This window comes from Falco biarmicus, unplaced genomic scaffold (assembly GCF_023638135.1).
Source record: "Falco biarmicus isolate bFalBia1 unplaced genomic scaffold, bFalBia1.pri scaffold_27, whole genome shotgun sequence".
Taxonomy (NCBI): Eukaryota; Metazoa; Chordata; class Aves; order Falconiformes; family Falconidae; genus Falco; species Falco biarmicus.
Genome location: NW_026611833.1, coordinates 233830 through 255817, shown reverse-complemented (window position 1 = coordinate 255817; position 21988 = coordinate 233830). Strand labels below are relative to the sequence as shown.

General features: G+C 43.9%; 1 pseudogene; it reads right to left on the bottom strand.

Annotated features, from left to right (window-relative positions):
• Positions 1–5766: 5766 nt before the first annotated feature.
• On the bottom strand, positions 5767–21450 carry LOC130143367 (ankyrin repeat domain-containing protein 26-like; annotated as a pseudogene).
• Positions 21451–21988: the final 538 nt, after the last annotated feature.

Genomic DNA, 21988 nt, shown 5'->3' with positions numbered 1-21988 from the left:
GGTCTCCTCCTTTCCAGAGAAAATCTGAGTAATTAGAAAAGTGACACAAACACAAATACTATGAAAAAAATAACTAACATTCACTACCTGTTCTCCAAATAATTGTTTAAACATATTTTGTAACAAACTGGAATGCAAGGACGTGACTTTTGTCTTACATTCTCTTTTTTTAATTCAAACGCTTGAAAAATATTTGAAAGGTGTCTCTACCATTTCAGACTTCCTCTTGGTGTACATCTAAGTGGCCCTCAATAGGACTTACTCAAAATTAGAAGAAATCAGATGCAACACCACTGTTCTTTATAAAGTACCCACAACAAAAGTAAATAAAGCTTTATTTCTACATTATAAAGCAGAAAAAAGCACTTTAGTTTGCCTTTAAGACATGAATTTGTGTATATAAAGAAAACACATCCTCACTTCAAAGTTGGCAAAACTTTGCATTCGTATTGAAGTATTCATAAATCATGCAAATATTTTAATAAAACAGCTATTTAATAAACATCTATTTTAATAAAACATGTATTCTTCAAAACAGGTACAAACAACATTTCAGGATTCATCACTTTAAAAGGAAAGAAATAGATTCCAGTGCTACAGTAACTGAAAAAAAAAGACAACCCAGAGGTAAGGCAAAGAGCAACTTAATTTGTTGTTCCATCTATAATTTACTTCTGGACTCCCCTTCTGGATGCTGTGCCTTTCTTGGCTTTTGGTGAGGTCATCTTCCGCCTTCTGGTAGCTACTGCATCAGCAATTCAAACAACAACAACAAAAAAAGACAAGACTTTCTAAAAAATAACAGAAACAGATCAGAAGAAAATACGTATAGTCTTAAAGAGGACAGATCGACTCAGATCATGCATTTAGTTTTGACGGGGGGGCAGGCGGACACATGACAGGGACTCAGAAGAATTTACCACAACTTCTGGGCACAACATTTTTTCCTGAAAAACATGTTGTACGATTCAGCTTCTCAAACGGTAGCATTACATACCTTGGAGCCAACTTAATAGCTCAGGTCCACTAAAGGATGAAGAATCAGATCCTCTTCAAAACCTAAACTCCTCCTTCGTCCCCATGCACCAACTTTTAGTTCCGCATTAAGCCATTTTTGGTGCTCTTTAGCCCTTGTGCTAAGCTGATCCAGCTCTACAATCTGGCAAAGAACTTTTCTTTTGTCTAATAGTTTAGTGAGCTGCAGCATCTTAGAGCATTCTGAACGAAGCTTATACAAGGGGAGGTGGAAGGCACACCGGCAGAAAAGAGGAAGAGTTTTGTTTGGCACTGTTGAGCTGTTAAATCAGCTCAGCTATCAGTGCAACTTCACCTACACATTTCAAGCTACTATTTGGCAATATTCTAACAAGTGTAACAAACAGTGCCATCTAAGTAAGATTCCTAACAAACTTGGCAGGCAGGTTGTTCAAAAAGACCATACTCAAGTGCAGCAATAAAAAACTCCCTGCACTTTGATTCTTTCCTGCCCACTAACAGGGAAAAGGGGAAAAAAACCAACAAAACACCACAGCTCATTTCTGTAAATCACATTCAACTGTAGTCACTTTGAGAAAAAAATATTACTTACCATAAAAATTGCTACCATTTTCGCAAATGCAGTAACAGTAATATGTTTTTCATCTCTTAGCCACAGTATTATTTGGTTTACTTTTTTTTTATCCTGACTTCCCCCTTGCAGTCAGTATGCCTAACTATTTAAGTTCTTGCTTGTAAAGCTATATGTAACTCTACAGTTCCTGTTAACCTTTTAATCTGGATTACTAACAAAGAAAAAAAGATAAAATTGAGTTTCATGGAAGTCTGTAAGAAAGAAGCTGCTTGCGTAAGACAACAGCCTTTGAGCAGTAGGAGTCACGGATTGTTCAAGCTCAATGAGTATGTCTGGGGGAAAGTAAGAGGTAGAGAACAATACAAAGCAAACCCAAACAGTTTTGAGGCTGCCCAAAGCCAAAACCACACCAAGAAAAGCAGCAAACTACTGCAAACAGTTTTGCTTTCCCGTTTGCTTAATTTTACACAACTTAATTTGCTCTGAAAATGTTGATTTGAAACTAAAAATACCAAAATTAGCTTTGAAGAATTCTAGTCTTGAAAATAAAATGGAGAATGAAAAAATATTCTTGTTCCTTTTTTGTCCAAAAGCACTTGCTGCAGCCAACACATAACTATAAAAAATTGCCAGACAATACATCTTTGATTAATAAATCACTTTAAAAAACCCAACACAACGGACAGCTCTGGTGATAGTCTCTCATTGAGCAGAGCAGCTTTACCAATGAAAAATATGTTCTGGCAAAACACACCGCTGCCTCCCCCCCGGCTGCTATGTAAAAGTCAAACCCATTCTGGTACCCTTACGTAGCTAAAAGATACACAAGCAGGTATCATAAACGGGAGTAGTAAATTAACTGTGTAAATCTTTCCTTCTCTCAGCTAAAATCTGGTTTATGTTCAAGAATTATTTTATCATTTCCAGAGTCACAAAAGTATTTCAGCTACTATAACCGAGAATTCTAGCAATAGACGGTTCTCCTGAGTTTTCCAATGGAGTATTCAGTGGTATGTAGGTCAAGCTGTCCTACCAACTGCATGAGCTCAAAGTTTTCCTCTCTCCACCCCTCCCGAGATTTTTTTTTTCGTGGAATCTTTGTATTGCAACAGAAAGCAGAGAACGACCCAAGGTTTCTCTTCAAGAAAATACAATAACCTGATCTTTTCCCCTTTCATTAATCCCCACTGGTTATGACTGAGGTAACCGTGATTTTTCTTCGCATCCAATCATAAGACTGTGTGATCAAACACGGCAAAGACAGGTCAAGTTCATGGTTCTATTATCACAAAGATGGCCAATATGAAAATGATGAACTTCAGCAGGAAGGTGTCGGTTTATAGAGAAAAAAAGAAATGAGTTACCAGATTTTCACGTTTGTATTTCAAGAATGTAGTGTTTCATGGCTGTCACAGACAATACAAGCAGCTGCAGCTCACCCATCCCTCATTCAGCAAGGGCTTACCCATTTCTAGTGCCTGTGCTGGAACATCAAAAAGGAGAAGACAGCTGCCCTGTCTCTGATTTGTCCTTTATGTTTATTGCATTAATGAATTGTTTTCAAGGCTTTTCTAAACTGTTCCCTCTGCAGAGCATCAGTGGAACGGAGTGGCAGCGATCAGCAATGAATTATAAGCAAATGCCTGGATGTTTCAGGAGTCAGGCCTTGCTGGGTAGACATACTAGTGCTGCAGCAGCACTACTCAACCACTGCTCTGCCAATGAGAAACTGAAAAACTAATGTTTTGTAGCCACAATTCAACGTGGTATTTTGAAGACAGCAAAACCTGGGAAACTCCTGACACATTTGCTCATGAGGAAAAAGCAACTGGCATAATGAGGTTTTCTGAAACAGAGTTGTTTATTCCATACAACTGACTGCAAAGATCTGCAACCTGCTTGCAGCTACTGACCCCAAAGGGTTTCTAATGTACCTGAGCAAAGAAATCAAGAAACACGCTTGCTTTCTCCTTTGGAAAGAGATCAGGAAGTTCCTGAACCTGAACTTGACTGTTAGGGCACAAGCCAGAGAAAGCCTTGCTAAAGCCAAGGTAAGCAGCACGCACTGCTCTTCCTCTGTCCACTCAGTTACTCACACATCGCTAGAAAGGTACCAGGTTAGTGCGGCATGATTTCACCCTGTGCAAACCCATGCTGACTCCTCCCTACCAACTTCTTGTCCCCAATCTTTGGAAACGGCTTCCAGAGTACGTGCTCCGCCACCTTCCCAGGCAGCACGGTGAGGCTGCAGTTCCCAGCTCCTCGGGCTTGCCCTTCTTGAAGATGGGACAGACATTCCCTGTCTTCCAGGCCTCAGAGCCTCCCCTAAGTGCCATGCCCTCTCCTGCTTCATCAGGAGTGTCCCCACAGTGACACTGGGGATGGACTTTCGAGCGCAGGAATTGCCTGGCCTTCTCTGTACCCCCCTCACGCCTCATCATAACTGCCATCAATGCCGGTTATGGCAGATGCCAACACCGAATTTCTGCTCTGCTGCTCCACCAGCCAAGAGCTCTCCCCTCTCACTAAGAGCTGGCAGCAGAGAGCGGTGAAGAAACTTGAGCACAGGCCACGTCTGAGTTTATCACAGTGACTGACAACACAACGTGAACGTCAACATGTTCTGTCCCTGCTTCCTCTGTGGAGAGACACTAGAAAGCAGCAAAAGCTGAACTTCTCTTTGACCACTCTGGTGCAGGCTGGAGAAGTTTCTTTACACCTTTTTCCTTTGCAGGGGATCAAAACCTGTGCGATTTCCCAGCGTTCCACGGCTACCAGAAGCTCACCTGCTACCTTCTGCCCAAACCACAAGGAGGACTGCTCTAAAATACAGGGAAAGTCTGGGAACTGATCACGAGTACCCCAACACCAGCCTGTGGTCTTAACACAGTTGTGGAAAAGGACATACACACATGCTGGCCTTTTGCCTGGCCTCCAGGACAGGCTGAAGGTGCAGCGGCGAACAGAGCTGAAAGGAGCAGAGCGCTCTGGAGAGCTGTACGGTTAGGGAAAGGGGTAGAAAGCGATGTCAAGAAGGGGAACGATAAAACAAAGACATATATTAGATGACAAAGTTTATTAAATTTCAAGCTGAAACAGAATACCTGGAATTAAATACATATTTGTGAAGTTAATATACTGTATTCATATAAAGAGGAACAGCGTCACAGCAACATTCATTGCTTTCCTCACTGCCTGTTAACTCAGGTCCTTGAATTAGTGGGTAAAACCCCCAGATTTTTCCAGTCTTAATTGATCTCGGGACAACCATTCTTCCTTTCCCAGAACTGGGACTTTGTTCTGTCATCTTCTGATCACTACTGACTTCTGTGCACAGGAAATGACAACGCAGATCTTCAGTAACAGGTAACTCCCTGAAATAAGTAAACCTGCTTCTTTTATTGACACAAATGTCCCAGAACACTGGCTACCATCTGGGCTACCGCCACCGTATCGTCAGCTGCTAGCAGCAACAAAAAGATTGGCTGCCCTATCATACAAGGTTTGGAAAGTACTGAGGAGACTGGAAGTTAGTATTTTAACATTCATTTTTCCCGCACATGAAGTGTTTCAGGTACAGCGCAGCTGCCGATGTAGTAACTGGGAACGTCTACAGCTGCAGCGGCCTTTAACACAAACCCCAAGATGAATACCGTGAGGGGCCACGGGCACAAACGGAAACACGGAGGGCTGGGGCTGAACGTCAGGAAATGCCTCTTTCCGATCAGGGTGACTGGGCACTGGCACAGGCTGCCCGTGGAGGCTCCATCCTGGGAGATACTCAAAAGCCAGCATGGTCCTGGGCAACCAGCTCTGGGTGGCCTTCCCTGAGCAGGGGAGCTAGAACGGATGACCTCCAGAGGTCCCTTCCAACCTCACCCGTTCCGTGGTCCTGTGATCCAAAACAAACATACCAAACCCACCACATAGCTCTCTCTGCACTGCTACACACTCACAGTAATGTTAAACCTACGGCGCATAAGGTGACAGCAACGTAAAGTGCCCCGTCCTCCAGCATGACCACTGGTAAAGATTTCACTTTATCGGCAGAAGCAGTCACGGCATCTGGACTGAAGCAGCAGGCTCAAATCACATCAAATGATGTCCTAAGCATTAAAGTAACACTGGAAACATTAAAAACACATAGGGTGAAAGGATTAAGCAGAACAAAGGGAATGCTTTTGTTAAAACACAGAACATCAGTGGAGAAAAAATAATGCTTCTACGTTAACAAGAAACATTTTGACAATTCTGTCACGCTCAAGAATCAAGGTGAGTCATTCTGCTAGTCCGACAAAAATAGGTGTGCTTCTTGTGGCGAGTGCAAAATAAAACACCTATGCATCAATAAACCAACAGGCAAGTGCAATGTGCTTGACATCCATTTAATAGACTTAGAATTCACATTCGGACTGCAATAAACACATTTTCCCATCTGAACTGTGGGATGAGAAACTATAGACGCACTATGTAAACAAAATGATTTCCAGAGCTTTTTTCCCAGCATTTTGTTCAAATCAGGTAATTTTTGGTTAAAACATCGCGGTGCTCCTGTACTGCCCTGCAAAGGGGATCCTGTCAACGTGGATACTTTCTGAAGATCCGTCAGAAGATACCATGGGAGAAGCTCCAGCAGATCCAGCTTCAAGTTCAGCAGTGGCTAGGGAGAAGAGAAACAACATTCCGGTGTTGCTTTTACACTAGACAGGGCCAAATCAGTCACTATGAAAACATCATGGATAACTGGAGAGACTACAGTCCAGAAAGAGATTTAAAAACTTCCAAGGGGACATAACAATCAAAGGGCTAGGCACAAAGGAAGAAACAATCTTTTTCCACATTTGCCTACCAGCCAACAGTATTTCTAAAGCCAGTGACAGAAATTCTATAGGCTACACATTGAACATCTTCAGGGAACCCACAAATGACTCCTGCTTACACCAGTGCTAAACTGAGCCCCCCTGCAGACCTCACGAACCTCCAGTATCTGTTTTCCTTGAATGTTCAAAGCAGTGATTTATTGGAACTCTGCTCCTAAAAACCAGCTTCTGCCTTCTCTGTGACAAACTTAAAAAGAATCCGCCGGTGAAAACGCAAACACCTTTGCAATGCAGTCAGGCCAGGACAAGTCTCCTAGCCTGGCACTTTCTTTGAGGGGCGTCTTTGTAACTCACCCTGGCAAAACCCTCTTTCCTCCACAAAAACACATACTCAAGGAAAGCAAGCCCACCTTTCCTGTTCTTCTCCAGCCACATTTTTCCGACAAGGTCCTGAAACCAAACGCACTCTATGACACCTAGCAGATGCACACTCAGGTTCAAAATGCACACGGATGAAATGCAACGGCTTTGTGTCCATTCGGACACACGGAACGAGCTGTGAAGCTACAGCTGAACACTCTCTGTATTACCAAAAGCATGCAGGAACAGAAGGAAATTCTCGCAGGGGCTACCTGCTTTGAAATAGCACCAGTCACTGCAAAGCAAAGCAGTGACTCTGGAGGAACGACTACCCTGAAACAGGTGGAATTCCTCTTTCGACACCTGGCCTCATATTATAGAGCATGTTTCATGCTATGTGTTAAAAGCATTCAACTCATCTGATGTTTGCCTAAGTGCTACTAAATGATCTTTTCCCAGAGAAAGGGTATCTTTCATCACTGATTATATTTTTCTTGCTTATTCAAAAAAGACTGCAACATATAAGCTACAAATACAAGCAATGGACAAGAAACAGCAAAAATCCAGACCCAACAGCAGAGAATGGGCGCGGTATGATGTAGTGCGGAATGCAACCGACGCACATGGAAGAAGCAGCGATGGCTGAAGTCTATAAACGTCTTCTCTCAGGGCTTCTTTTACGTTTGATGTTTGTGCTCAAGGATTCACTCTAGAAAAACGTGACTTCAGCTTAAGCCAAGTGCACCCGTGTAGAGGAAGTGCGTTAGTTTTCTCTGCACTTGTCTTTTTCAGGCAACTGCATAACATTCTACACAATCTTTTGGTAAGCAGGAAATTTTCACATTCAAGTCTGAACTGGAAAGCTAGCAGAAAAACCTCCCTGTGCTTAGCACAGGAACTTGACAGCTTTCAAGCCATTACATTCAGGAGTTAGGAACACTACTCTTTTTCCTTAAAAATGCCCCTAACAGTGACACATTACCTTGTTTAAGTTCTTTAGTGATTCTTTCATCTAGTTCCTGCCGTACCTAGAATTATACAGAAAATATAGTTAATATTTTAACAGTTACATTTTTCTAATATTAAACTTCTAAAACATTCTTAAAATCAACACATAATGAGAGAAAACCTAAAAATATAATTCCAAGTAGACACACCTTGGTTTGGGGTTTGATTTTTCTTGAAGAGAAACTTTTGGTCAGTCGGGCTGCAGCTGCCTCATTGCTCAGCAACGTTAACAAAACAATTTGTAACTCGCCAGCTGGATTATTACTGGGCATTTAACAAAATACACAGGAAGAAAGCAAGAAAGCCTAGCGCAGTTATAGCAGTGAAGGTACGGCTGAAGTTTATCATCAAACACACAAACAGGATGTCAGCTACATGCCGAGATATGTACAAATGCCACCCACAGGGACAAATCAGCCAGTTGAGGCTGGCTTCTGCAACTTCACAGAGAGAAGAGCTGCACCAGCAGCTGCTGCAGGATTGACATACACCATTTGTATAGAAAAAAGTGTGTGCCAATATTCTTCTTTTCTCCACCTTAAGATGGGAAATTGAAAGAGCTCCTACAGATGACGCCAAAACTTCTTTATTGTTATTGCAAATACCACAACACACATTTATAAAAATATAAAAGCACACACAATTTTTTCTTGCAAACTGTGTACTAAGAAAAACAACCGCAGCTACAGCTTCTACGCAGCGAGTGCTGTGGAGTTTATTATGTAGCTGGAATCAGCCTGGATCACTGCAAAGGAGCACTTACGCCTCTTCTCCCCTAGAAAGTGGGTATTGTTACCAATTAAGTTATTCTCACTTATGATTCTGCCTTCAGAAGCCTTCACAAGAAGGAATCACATCTCCTAATTTAAGAGTCACAGTCCAAGCGCTATACGCTGTTGTTTACGTTTGATGGTACTTGCTACTCCTACATTTTTTCCATCAAATTTGTGACACACAGAAGTGAATTTCCAAACACGTATCATACAGCTTCCAGGGCTACGACGGCCATGAAGATGCTGCAGGGCTTGGACCTTGTGAGCTATATGCAGAGGCTGAGAGCTGCAACTGTTTCTTTGCTGGAGAACAGGAAAGCTCAGGGGGACCTTATCTATGTGTATAAGTACCTGGTGGGGGGAGTACAGAAGATGGAGCCAGACTCTTCTCAGCGGTGCCAAGCAAAAGAACAAGAGGAATAGGCACAAATCCAGATAGAGGAAACTTTAACACAAGGATTTTTATAATTATTATTTTTTAAAAAATTGTAAGCATGGACAGCCACTGGAACAAGTTGCTCAGAAAAGGTTGTGGAGTGTCCATCCTTGGAGATGTACAACACCTGGCTGGACAGAACAGTGAGAAACCTGCTACGGCTGACCCTGCTTTGAGCAGGGGTGAGGTCGGACTAGATCATCTCTAGAGGCCCCTTTCCACCCTCACTCCTTCTGTGACTCTCTTGATTTTAGTACTGAATTCCTGGGGGAAGGAGCATTTATTTCATGAAATGAGCAGACCCACCTAGCAGCATAACAACAACAACAAGAACGGAAACACTGCACAGGGTACTCAACAGGACAGAGAGAGCAAGAGCCTCAGGAAGGAAACCACTCTGCTTACCCTCACAAGAGCAGCAGTAACAGGCAGTAACTGCAAGGGTCAGAGGAGCGGGGCTGTAAACCAGCGAAGCGGAGGGAAGGGCTCTCTCTCCAGGAACACAGGGAAAGCTGGGACCAAATTCACCGGATCCTGCAGGAGAAGCACCACTCTGTGATACTTCATTGAAATACTCTGTGCCAACAGAGCTGCATGAACAATGGAAAAGGACCCCCCAAATCTCTAATTGTTTTCAAGCAGGTACGAGCAGAAGCAAAATTCCGGGGAGAAAGGACCCCCTAACTCCTGAGACGAGACACAGGTAACAGAGAAAAGCAGGAAAACTAATGCCTAGACCAAAATACGGCCCAAACCCAGGACCAAGCCCAAGCAAAGTCGTAGTACTTAGTGGTGTTAGAAGAAACCACTTTCCCTGGTTTCCTGAGTCTTCACAATGACTAGAAGGTCCACAGGACCCTCCGCAACATGTACAAATCAATCAAGAGAAGAAAAAGGTCTTGTTTTCCTCTTATTCATTCCATCAACGTCTTTGTGATTCTCATCCATGTCTGAGGGAAGAGAAATAGGTGGAAATAAAGCCAACACACTGATTTCTGAAAAGGGGATGAATGAAGAGCCAGGCAAAATACACCTCCGAGGACCTTAACTTGCCTCCACTTTTCTCCTTCCCCCCAAACCCCTGGGAAAGGCATCACAGCTGAGTGTCCCAAACCTCCTGAGCAGGTACTTCTCACCTCACTGCACATCTCTTCAGGCGGTAACACACCAGGTGTTCATTTGCAGCAGGCACCTTCTCAACAGTTCTTTTTCAGAAAGTGGTGTTGACTTACTACTTATCCACACAGGCTGCTTTAGCACAGAGTAAGCTGGATCCTGTAAGACTCCGTGAAATGATGCTCCGAGTCTGGAGTACCAGTACTGTTCTGAAGTTGAGTTCCTAGACACAACTGCTGCGACCACCAAGAACTTTTTGTATATCAGAAGTGGCAAGGAGGGTAAACCAGCCTACTCCTAGAGCTCAAAGTTCCATTATAACAGATTAAATCCATAGACTATCATCTCACAGACGGTTAACTACCACCGAAGCCCTTGCGCTACCCCTCACAGACGGTTAACTACCACCGAAGCCCTTGCGCTACCCCTCACAGACGGTTAACTACCACCGAAGCCCTTGCGCTACCCCTCACAGACGGTTAACTACCACCGAAGCCCTTGCGCTACCCCTCACAGACGGTTAACTACCACCGAAGCCCTTGCGCTACCCCTCACAGACGGTTAACTACCACCGAAGCCCTTGCGCTACCCCTCACAGACGGTTAACTACCACCGAAGCCCTTGCGCTACCCCTCACAGACGGTTAACTACCACCGAAGCCCTTGCGCTACCCCTCACAGACGGTTAACTACCACCGAAGCCCTTGCGCTACCCCTCACAGACGGTTAACTACCACCGAAGCCCTTGCACTACAAATACATAAAGCAGAGAAGTCCCCTGCAGCAGTCATTCTTTCACTTGGACAAACTAAAGTTCAAAATATGCGCAGTGTTAGGAAAATGTGAATACATCAGTAAGTTTTAATCAAAACCTAACAGCATAAACAGACAACATTTCCAGTATAAAATACCATCCCAACATTAAACAATGCTGGCTGCAAACCTTGCCATGTATCTGGCTGCAGAGAAGAGAGAGGGACAGATTTTTGATGAAGGAGCTGAAGAAGAAAGAAAAATGGCCTTATGTTCACAGGTCTTCAGTGAGAAACAAGAACGTGGCCTACATGTAAATGAAGCAAGTAAAAAAGCTAACAACAAAGACTGCTACAAGAGTGCAGAAAGCCAAATCAGAAACGGAACAGAAATTGAAAGATGAAGAGGAAGCAGACATTTCCCTTCCCACATTAAACTGGTTTCATTTACCCACTGATTCACCCTGGTTGCAGAGTTCACTGTTCTTGTCTGTCAAGACACGCACGTTCATTTTCACCAGCCTTTGGCACAGCTGTTAGGATTTAAGCTTGACATTTGTTAAACCTAACAGCAGGACTCCAGTCCCAAAACCTCCTTGCAGCACTTGCAGGAGACATTCCTTGCCTTAGTCTATGGACTAAGGGAGCAGGTCTGAAATGCTGAATTGCTAGTTGCTACAGTCACTGTCTAATGACATGCACAGAATTTGTCAAGTACTTGTAATTTATTCCACATTACTGAAGCTCTAATACAAATAAAAAACACCAAAAAAACCCGAAGACATTTGCATGGGATTGGGATTCTACTGGTTAATAAGCTTGTGCCAATATGAACTTTTTTCTATTTTTAAAGATCCTTTTGCACTTCAAGGTTATTCATTTCTGTAGCGTATATATTTGATAAAGGGGAAGGGGCTATACTGGAATGGAACACATTTCTTTATGCTCTTTTAAGAATAACACGCTCTTTTTTGCTGAACTTGTGATATTACCATCTTCAACATGTACGGCTCTATGTGTAATCACTGATAGTCATGCCTCATGTTTAGGAAAACGGTGCAATCTTTCAAGCCTTTAAACACCAAATTCCTTAGTTAAGTCTAAAGAAGAAACTGTGTCCACTTGCTAGTGGAGCACTCCTTCCTCTTGTCAGCATCATTTACCAGTGTTTTTTCCAACAGCTGCAGGACCAATGATCACCATCATTTTGAATAAGAGCAGTGTGAACTATTTTCACCTCTTTGCCCCTGAAGCTATTTCAAAGCTTGTGCACAAACGAAATTTACACAAACATCTTCCTCTTCAGAATGGCTGGCATGTTCCCTACTTCCAATAGCCCTTCTCACCTTGAGGAAGCTACTACAAGGAACACCAAATCTGCAGAGAGCTTTGACTAAAAAAAGTAGTGCAAAAGGACTGCCTGAGGCACACTGCAATTTCAGCTTCTTAACTCCCTGTCATTTAGAGCTTCAGTGGCAGAAACATTTGTCATCTCCAGCCAAGGCAGCACTGCGCATCCTGAATTTAAAGGCAAGGCAAATTCTGTAGAAGGGAACCAGGTTAGTGGGAAAACAAAGCTGAGGCATAACTGAAGTAAACAGTGAAGTGAAGAAAAGGCTTAGAGTCAGAGAAATTCTTCTGCTTTGAAACAGTCTGGTGAACAGACAGAATACCAGGCAGCACAACCAGCAAAGCATTTCAAAATAGACTAACACTATAATCTCTGATTTCTTCCCTCATGCTCCAACTTGCCTCCTGAATGGCACGGGACTCCTGCGGAAATGACAGCACAGACTGTGCATCTGGTGATTTTGCATTTGGAAACTGATTGAGATTTGCCACCCATTATTGTATGCAGAGGGATACATGCAGTTTTTCCCTTTTGTTACTTCCTGACTTCAAAGTCTTATGTTGCAATTCAATCCTCTTTTCTCAGATGCATGTTATGCACATGACATACTGCACCCGACTGAGAACAATTAAGCCCGCAGTTCTAAGCGAAATACTCGCCTAGTCCTCTAGCAACTACTGCACCTCTGAGAACTCAGTTCCTTTCTTCTGAAGGACTCCAGAGAAGATCAGGTTTTAAGATTTCCCTGAATACACTGAACGTCAGGTGACTCGAGGCTACAAGCAGTGACACTACAATTAGTCTCAGTCGTTCCCTAACTGGTAATTACAGGAAGAAATACCATAAAAAGATGTGCAGCTGGATTTAGTAACAGGGAGGTTATTTTTTTTTCCTGTTTCTTCTTCAAAAAAAGAAACCACAACTGTTAAACCCTTTTCTTTTAAACTAGGACAGCTTTTTTCCTAGAAGTGGGATGGTTTCCTCCTTTGCCTTTTTCTTCTTGTAACATCTCGCTCCCATCTCTCTCTCTTTTTTCCCTGCCCTCACTTGCTCCCTGCTCCCTGTCCCTCTTGTTCCCTTGTCCTGGCTTTCTCCTTACTTCAGTTTTGCAGTGGATCCCTGAATTTCGCCTCCTTTCTGCTGCTTGCGTGCAGAATAATCCCTGCAGGTGGTACAGTACTAATTGCCTCCCACGTTCTTTAGGTAGTGTTATGTCCACCCCTCTGACACAAAAACCACATTCACAACGATACAGAAAAGTTCATCTCTTAACTGCCGCTGCTACGCACTACCTACACACTGCTTTGTCTATTTTTGTTTTGTTGTTTGGTTTGGTTTTTTTCTTTTTCTTAAACCATGTGCAGTATGTAGACACGTTATTTTAAATGGATTCTTTCCAATGTAGGTGGGACCACTGAACCAGGGTAAGGCTTAAAGGTGACCAAATGCTTCTCACATCCATTCAACAACAGAATGTGCGAGGGACAGACACTGACTGAACAGGCAAGCTTGCCCATGCCTCAGTCCTATGCTAGGTGGGAAACCGATTACAACTACTGACATCTGTTTCCAAGTCTCATGATATCACGTTTACCATTCTGTGAGGGATGTGCTATCACGCTGACTGCTAATTACAGGGCATATTTTGACCAGAGGTATTGCAGAGGTTGCAGCTTTTTACCAAATTAGAAAGCTCTGTAGACTTCCTGAGGAGCAGTTACATATAACACCACATAGCAGGACCCACAAAATCAAATGCCTCCGAGGCACAGCATTCGTCCCGCACTCAAGTGAGAAGTAACGTGCCCTGTTCATACCATCCTAGTTTTGAAGCATCCCTTTGTTGGTATTGTACTAAAACCAGTTCCGGTGAAGAAACTGCTAGCATGAACATCAGTGAAGGGGGAAAAGGTGTCTCAAACAAAGAAGTCTGATGGGATTTTGCACTCATCATAAAGATAGCTGTTTTAAAAAAGGTCATCCACAGAATGGCTTGGGTTGGAAGGGACCTTAAAGATCATCCAGTTCCAGCCCCCCTGCCATGGGCAGGGACACCTTCCACTAGACCGGGTTGCTCCAAGCCCCACCCAGCCTGGCCTTGAGCACTGCCAGGGATGGGGCATCCGCATTAAATTTTACTGAAGAGCTTATTTGGGAGCTTCCTATGCCACAGTATTCTTCATCACAGTTTCTCTTGCAAAAGAGAACTTGCAAAAAAAACCTGTTACGCAGTTCATCATTTAGAACTCAGTATTTTTTGGTCTTTGAGCGCTTCTGGAAATTTTATAACCCTAATGACCAGAAGTCTTCATTTCTACCACCTAGTTGTATACTGGTTTGATGAGCAATTTGGTTTAGCATATTAGAGCATATGGTTTGGAACTAGAAATGGATTCTAACTTTAGACTGAAAAGCACAACCTTGCTTACAGATACTCTTCAACACTAGTTGAGACCAGTATTTAAAAACGCTTACCTTAGCCACATAGGCTTCAACTCTGTTTCTTGATGGTAACGTATTCACGGTCGGGGTTAGGAAGCTTCCTCCTAGATTTAGACTTCTATTCAGTGCCGGATTGTTGCTAATATGTCCCAGTTCAGTTGAATACAGAACTGGACCACTGACAGCGCTGCTTGCAATTAAAGGTTTGCTTCTATGGCACTCCTGAAGGAGCTTAGCGTTGGCTTCTGCTCATCTCTCATTAGCTCTGAAACATTCAGAAGCATACAAAGAATTATCTTTGGTAATAACACTTCCGCAAAGTTACCCTCCAGGTCTTTGACTATTATCTGACTTCTGAAAGTGGAAGGGATTAAGAGAGTTCAAAAAAAATGTCCATAATTTGATCTGAGGTTTTTTGAAGAGCCTATTTCTAGGTAGCCACACTACCTGCAGGAAGCAGCAAGAGTTAACCAATTCTTTGGACTTCTCAGCATTAAGGCCTCAAAGCAGTCTGTGCACACCGTGTGTTTACATAGCTCTTCCTGAAAGGTACATCACCGGCGTAAGAACTCTGGGCTTCCCTTCCTTTCCCAAAGCAAGCTGAAACCTATGACATGCGGCTAAAATGGAAGCCAAAAGATTTTTGTTGTTCTTCTTCATAGCACCAAATGCCGTTCTCTGAAGGGCCTATCCTTATTCAAGCAGTAAAGGACATGACATTCTCTTTTCTGCCGTACTTAGAATAAGAAGAGGAGATTAGAGACTGGCAAAAAGGCTGCCTGTTAAAACAAACTCAACTTCAAAAATATCCTATTAATGCCCATGATCGGTGGTGTTACTGCTGGAACACTGAAGAGAAACGAAGATAGTTCCAATGAAGAGGGGGGAGCCTTAAGGTACTTTCATCACAAATATGCTCTCTTATGCATAATGCTGACCAGATGTAGAAAAGGTATTTAACGAAGAAAACTGCTTGAGGAAAAAGTAGTATCTTATTATCACGCCAAAAATGCATGGACTTACCCTTCCAGTTTATTTCCTAGGCACCTTCCATTTTTAACTTCCTCCAGATACAGGTCTTTGTACTTTTCCGCTTCTGCCTGTACAGATTCTTTTTGAAAAATACTGTCTCGCTGGGTATTTTTTATCCTGTCCAATTCACGTTCGAGGTCTCCAATTCTGTGTTCTAGCTGGCTTGTCAGCAAAGCATGACGACTGGCCCTGATTTGTTCTAATCTGTCCTGGGAGGCTGCCTGCATCTGAAGTAGATACACACTTTCAACCACCGCAAAGAAAAAGAGAACTCCCCTCGCCAGTCAATTGCACGTACCCAGTTTCAAGGGCCCAGCTCTATTCAGCGAGGCAACTGTGCCTCCTCACTGCCATCAGCGACCAGGGCAGAACCCTGGAACTACCACACTAAATGATTCTTTTCATTCAGAAAGAACCCCCATCTTAGCACTATTCTTCATCAAAGCTACTGATGGAAGAACACAACCTCTGTAGGACAGGGCATAGCATTCCTCAAAGAAATTATGGAGATGCCGCACCCCCAGCCCCCACCCTGCAGCTTTGGTGACTTCTTTTCTGAGCGTTGCCCCTTGTGCAATGACTAAGGAAGATGTGTATGCCTGGCTGTGACAACTCTAAGTTGCAATACCCATTCAAGGATAAACAATGAGAACAAGACCAGTGGACAGTGATACCCCTCCAAGAACTGCAAAATGAAATTCTACCTTGGCAAGTTTTTGATTCAGGGCCTGCAGGCACACTGCACGCACATGAAAGCGTCTTGCCCAACCATATTCCCTTCTCCCACTGCCCTTCAGGAAAAACAGAAGTACAGCGTAACACATGGAATCAGGCACCACCCCCCGCCCCTAAAAATGACAACCAAAACAGAAGTCTATAACAGACACACATAAGAAATGAACTTACCTGCAAAATCAGATTGACTTCTTGCCGTTTTTGTCTTATTTCTTGTTCAGCTCACTCTTCCACCTCTCTTTTGGATTGTTCTATTTGGCTGCGATCCACCATGTTAGTCTCCATATGGTGTTTGAGATTAGCCACCTCTTCTTTCAGCTGGCTTTTGCTCTTCTCCAGTTTTTCATGGTTCCCACGCATGGTGGACAACTCCTCTCGCAAATCATGATTTTGTGCTTCTAGCTGCATGCCTTTTTTAGGCTCTATCTCCAGCTGCTGGGAAAGTTCATCAACCTGTAGACAGGAAAGGGGAAAAAAACAGGGAACTCAGAGGGATCTAAAATTAGTCAAATCTGTGAAAATTGGTAAAGGAGTTGGCCATCAAGACTATTTATCACAAAAGTGAAACCAGGCTCTTCTTTTAAAACAAGAACAGCTTTCACATAATTTCTGACAGCATTCCTCAGGTTCCCATCCTTCCTCAGTTCTGCAGTGGGTCACGGACCGAGAGGTACCAAACCAGCGGCATGACACCCGCAGGGCTAGGCTGAAAAGCACTAGGGCTATTCTTCTGCGAGGTGTTCATACGATCATAGGAAATCAAACACACCCATACCCAGTTACATCACAGCCACATTCTGGTTTCATCAGAAAAAGAACCATGTGTCACGCTTCAGAGGAACTGTCACATGCTGTCACACGGTCAAAGCTTTGTCACAGAACTGACAAGGCAAGAAACGGGTACCCTTCTCTTCCATTACGCTAAACGATCTGGAAGTAGCAGTTCAGAACACCGCTTTTGCAGCAGTGGTGGCAGAAGACAGTCTCTTTAGGTCAAAGCTGCAGTTTGTTTTCAAAAGATTTCCAGGAAATATCAGACTTCCCATAGGTCCCAATGGTCAACTACAGCTCTATCCCCTTCTTTCCCCCTCCAGAAACAGCCATCGTCTATACCTATTAACCATAAAACATGATATCCCATCATCTTTTATTTTTAAAAAAGTGGGGGAAACCAGCAGAGTCAACACTTGAAAGTCTCTAAAATACGTAGAAACTTTACACTTATTTAAAATTGCCCAAACGTAATTCCATTCCCTGTCATTCAAAATAACTCTTCCAACAGGAACACAAATATGCTGCTAACCTGTGAACTAAAAATGAGCCACTGTCAAGGCAGTTGACTCGTTCGACAATAATATCTTCTAAAAAGGAGCATAACTTTGAAACACAGCTATCTCAGTAATGAGCGGAGAAGCAGCTAAAAGGTCACATGCTACCGAACGGCCAGAGCAATGCAGGAGCGGGCTGGAAACTAGGACCACGCGTGGCAATCGGTTAGCTGAGGGGAATGTGCTCGAGCTTGTCTAGACAACAATTAACATGATGAGGCATGTTTGCAGAGCACAGGGGAGTGGGAGACGGATGGCGCCAAGGAAAGGTAACACCTTGCTGTTAATTGCTGGTAGTTAACCACCAATCAGGGATTGCCTAGTATGCAATGCTTAGCTTCAAGAACCAATTAGTTTAAAGCGCGCAGCTTCTGAAAGTGTATAAGAACGTGTGCTTCTGTACAATAAATTGACATTTGCTTGCATCAAGCTGCGTCCCATCTCTTCATTCGCCGCAGAGCAACCTCAAAACCATTTGTGGGTCTCTAAGACCAGGAAAGACGGACTGAGTCAGCTACTAGTAAGCAACAAGTTACAGGGTTTCTTCCGCACCACCTCACACTGCATTGTGCCCTGGGAAGCAAAGACACCATTCCGAAAAGCAAACCCCCACCTGCCTCCTGCTCAACTCGTGCCCGAGACAGCCTTCAGGGGGTGACCTTGGGCAAGGCCAACTGCACAGAGCTGTTCCGAGTGATGGTGGCGTTACTCCCCTCTCTTCCGAGAGGGAATGCATCCGTCGGAGCCCGACGATGCTGCCACGGCCTCAAGCTGCAGCCAGGCCTGTGCTGGGCCTTCACTGCTCTCAGCCCTGACCCTCACCCATGGACGTGACGGCCCAGTAGGACTGCAGACCTGCCCATCCCTATGGACCGGCCTGGTGATCTGCACTCTTGGCGCACTCTGCTTACTGTCCCCAGAACTCTTCTGCTCTTCTTGGTGAGGGCCTGTGGGGCTGATCCCTGGCCTGTGTGGTCACAGACCCTGCCAGCCTTGCTGTGGCTCTTGCTTTGCCCTTCCTCTGCAGGACAGCCTACCCCTGATGTGCCCTCGCAGATACTGCTGTGTACGTAACACTTCCATCTTTACCCCTAAGAGCTACATCAGTATTACAGTCGCCTACTACTGTGACCATAGAAGGAACATCAAAAAACAGCCAAATAATTTCAGAAATACAGCCAAGAAAAAAAGTCAACAATATGAAAAGAAGTATAAAGAAAGAACAAAGGTTTCACAAGAAAAAACACCACAATAACCCAAACAAAATAAAGCTCACCTTTGTTCTTAATCTGCCAATTTCATTGACCACTTCAGAATACCTGTTCTTCACTTCTCCCTGCAAATTAAGCTGGGACAGTCCCCCTCTCTCCTCATACACCCTTAGTTCCTTCGTAGCTCTGCTCAGCAGCCTCTTCAACCTGCACAGCAAACTAGTCATGAAAACAATGAAGCAAAGGAACAAAACTGGACTTTTTCACATACTCTCATGTAAACAGCACAGACACAGCTTGCTTCATCTTTAACGTGCTTGACACACTAGGAATTACCAGGAAAAACCAGTATTCCTGTGCCACATACACTTGGAGAGTCCAGATTTCACCTGAAAAGAGGAATGAAAGACTCCCTTTTTCCCAGGAGAACTGCAGGGCAACCTGCACCTGCAGTTGTTTTGGCAGCTAGTGAAAACTAGGGGCTGGTGTACAGAAGTACCTTGCAAGAACTAACACGAGGCCGGCATCTGCTCACAGTTAGGTACACCTATTTTTACACTAAAGTTTAATAAAACATGACTTCTACGCAGGGATACCTCTTCACCACGCTAAAAAGCCGTCCCTCTTACAGTCTTTCTGCAGATCGAGGTTTCTTTTCATTTCTTGGGCCAGACGTAGTTCAGCTGGGCGTTTCAACTCTACCAGCTTCTTCACTTCCTTTCTTTCACTCTCACATCTTTCTTTTCTCTTTTGAAAGTGTATCACACAAACAGAGCACAGGAAAAATACCTACGTACAGTCTGTGCATCTAGCGCTCTCCACAGAGAAGCTGCCGGACGTCTCTATCCGTTAGCCACGTTCCACAGAATGCCATGGGACGGAATTCCTGAGGATATTCCATCCCTTCAGGTTTCACATCAAACAGACCAAAACGTAACTACAGAAACAGATGCCCTCGCTGAAGCAAAGGCCATCCTCTTCTAGACATAACAGGTGGAAAAGATGCTGGAGAACACTTTTGGCAGTGCCTCTGCTCATAGTAGGGATTACGTAGGTATGCACTTCATGGGAGAACATGGATCCATCCAAAGCTTTCATGGGATCTTCCAGCAACCAGCAGGCAGGGGCTTGTGGAGGAATCTGATCTTTTGGAGTTCTTCAACATTTTATTCCCCTCGGCCATTACCTCCACCTCTTCTGTGTGGCCATTTACTTAGCCACATGCTGGTTTTCCTCCTCTTGGTGTTTTCTCAGCCACACCAGAGGAGAGCTGGCAGCTGTTTTGACTTTGTACTTCCATTTTCCCTCTACAGAAAAGGAGAAAAGGGGAAGGCTGTCCCTTGGCAACTGGCAGGCGCTGCTTGTTTCCCAAGCACTCGTTCATTTACCCAGCATTCCTTCAGTATGTTTTTCGGCAAGGCTTTTAAGCTCCCGCTACGCTGAAAACATACAGCAGCTCCTCCACACACGCACTGGAAACATCAAGCATTTTAAACCTGCCCAGAAACCAAGGGGTCAGAAGATGACCACACAAAATCCAAGGAAGAACTGGGAACTGTGGCCTTGCTCGATGTGCTCAACTGATAGCAAACCACACTGGGAACTCTTCCCAACAGAGCCACTCCAGAACTTACACAAGGATACCCATCTAGCTTTTATTTGCTTCCTCCATGACCCCCAAACGATAAGGTACTCGCAGCCTGAATGGCAGGGATAACAGAAAACAATGATATGTAAGAACCTGACCAGAAGGTGCATGTGGTTCTCCTGGGTATTGGCTCGGTGCCTGGAGAATTTTCTGGGCTCACCTGTTGCAACAGTTCAGCCTTCTCCTCGTCCAGCTGAGCAACGCGCTCTTCAAGGTGGGATCTTGACTTCAAGTGCTCCTCCCACGTGCTGTGCAAGTCCTTGGATGTCAGAGCCAGCATGTTCTGCTTCTGCGTCTGTGAAAGCAACAGTGGCAGAAGAAAAAGTAAGGTGGCCGGAAAAGACAAGAGCGCAGGAGAATGCAGTAACTTACACAGAAACAGGCCTAAGCTCTCCTCCACCCATCCAAGACCTATGGCCAAGGTTGGTGTGGAGTGTAAAACACACCTTAGGAACCATAACCAAGAACAGCAGCTGGAGCTGGTGGGAAGAAGGAATACTCTAGAAGCGACAGGATGAGGTTACAACTTTGGGGGATAAGATGACATGCACACACACACAGAATCACCCTACAGCTTTCCTGCAAAGCTCCTCTGGTTCCCTCTATACTTCAGTTTTCGTAAGAACACTGCAAAAGGTGGTGCAAAAGGACAACATTCGCTCCTGCTTTCAACAGCTACGCTCAGATTTATTCATATAGTTACAGACATTAACTACCTTAGTTTTCACCTTTTTTTCCAACTCCTTTTGCAAGCGCAGCTTGTCTCTCTCCAGGTCACTGTGGTAGCGCGTAGTAACTTCAAGTGAAGCTTCTGGCATAGATTGCTTTTTAAGTGCAGCAGCAAGCTCCTGCTGCAGTTGTCCAAACATGCCCTAACGAAACAGTTAAATTAGCATGAAGAAAGTTCTAAGAACATGAAATACGCCTTTAACTTATTTTGTTATACGGTTAGACCTGTCTAGATTGAACCCAAAAGTATGAAATTTTGCCTGCCACCAGCAGGCATCTGCACAGATGATGACCTCTCGTCATCTTTCTCAGCTGAGCACCTTTGACTATCAGCAGCTGTTCATGAGGATTCCTGTTTCCTAACACATAAAAAAGGCTCAGGTATTGTTCTTCCTTGAACAATACACAGGAACACACTGCAATCGGGTATTTTTTTCTAACAAAACCCAAAGAAATCTGTTGTGATCTAAGAGCCACAGTTTGACTGCAAATATTACTCCGGTGACTGAAGGCAGGACTTTGTGTTAGATTGTTCTTTCTTCTGTTTCTTCACTATACAAATACAATTAAATGAATACAAATATCTGAAAGCTCCTTTGAGATACACTTTAAGGGTATGTTGAATCACATCCTCTTGTAGTCTTCTTACTCAGCTCGTTTTAGAAATACTGATAGATT